The sequence below is a fragment of the Callorhinchus milii genome, unplaced genomic scaffold (genome assembly GCF_018977255.1).
Source record: "Callorhinchus milii isolate IMCB2004 unplaced genomic scaffold, IMCB_Cmil_1.0 Scaffold2, whole genome shotgun sequence".
Lineage (NCBI taxonomy): Eukaryota > Metazoa > Chordata > Chondrichthyes > Chimaeriformes > Callorhinchidae > Callorhinchus > Callorhinchus milii.
Genome location: NW_024704743.1, coordinates 62,418,114 through 62,419,484, shown reverse-complemented (window position 1 = coordinate 62,419,484; position 1,371 = coordinate 62,418,114). Strand labels below are relative to the sequence as shown.

The window sequence follows — 1,371 nt, the reverse complement described above, 5'->3', positions numbered from 1 at the left end:
TATTGATTTATGACAGTTTTGAATTACAGCTAAAGTAGGCCAATGGACTTAATTCCAAGACTCAAACAGCAAAGCATAACTTTGTCATTCAATTTGGGAAGCTATCAAATGTACTTGTACAATTGTTCTGCTCTGTGTCCTGAATTGGTCAGAGAATTGTTATCAATTTCTGCCTCCTCATTGTTAAAAGTGTTCTATATTTACACGATAACCACAATATCTGCAACAGCCAGTGCTCCTATCTACTGCTCCTCTGCACAATAAACTGATTGGACAACTTTGAGCGGATTTCACATTTGCGTTATCTTGTGGTGAGTTGGCTATTGAATGGAAATGTAATAATAATGCAGGGGATACTCATTTGAAATTGGGATTAAGAAATATTGTAGATAAATTTACAGGGTTTATAATTGTTCAATGTGATAATTATTGCCAAGTGACAAGAATTGTAAGTTATTTTCAGAATTACAGAAAAGCGACTTCAAAGTTAAGACTAAGTTCAACAATTTGCCAAATCTGTTCTCTAAAATACCAAATAAATAGAGTAAATCTAGACCCAGGTACAATTTCTCCCCAGAAATCAATTGTGAATCATTTTCATATCCAAAATATGAACTGGAATTCACTGCAGTGACACATTTTTAGATCACAACCAAAACAGAGCTTTTTTGCTACCACACACTGTGTCCTTGATTAAAAAACAAACCATGAAACTGAAAGTCAATTGTTTTCAGGATACGTTTATTCAATATCAATACAGTATCTTCTATAATCTCACACTGATGTTGAGGCCGTGAGTCAATTTCACTCTTGTCTTGTGGGATGTTCACCTTGCCGTAGGTTTCTAAAGCCGTTGACAGGATCCAGATGTAAAAACAAATGGGAAATAAGAATGATCAGTGACTGCCAATTTTCAGACTGATAAAGGTGAGGAAATATGTGAGGTTTGAGACTTCAGTTTGTGAATCAGGAAATGGATGGCATTTTTCATCAGATTATTTCAGCCCCCTTTAAGTCATCAAGTTCACAAAGAGAAAGAAAGTTCAATCCATTAACACTACTCCTCCCAAAAGCCACAAAAAAAGGTTCATTCTGTTGATATTCACCAGATTAAATGATCACAAGATTAGTTTGGATGACCACCTTTTGGCCCATTTAATTTAATTCTTGAAGAACACCCACAATACCAGCTTCCCATCACAGCCTCAAGCTGTTTTTAAATGAGGCCCATGTTCTGGCCTCAATCATCCTTCCTGACAACCTGTTTCAGTTATTAATTACCCTCTAGGTAAAGAAATACTTCCTGGTGTATGGCCTGAAATTGCCCTTTGCATCTCTAAGCCTACTTTGGTTCTACTGCCTTGGTACATC

At 36.3% G+C, this 1,371-nt stretch overlaps 1 non-coding gene across 1 annotated transcript; it reads right to left on the bottom strand.

The window, feature by feature from the left end:
• Positions 1–960: 960 nt before the first annotated feature.
• On the bottom strand, positions 961–1,029 carry LOC121848186. The gene has a single exon (XR_006084904.1). It is a non-coding gene; the product is annotated as a small nucleolar RNA SNORD123 (small nucleolar RNA).
• Positions 1,030–1,371: the final 342 nt, after the last annotated feature.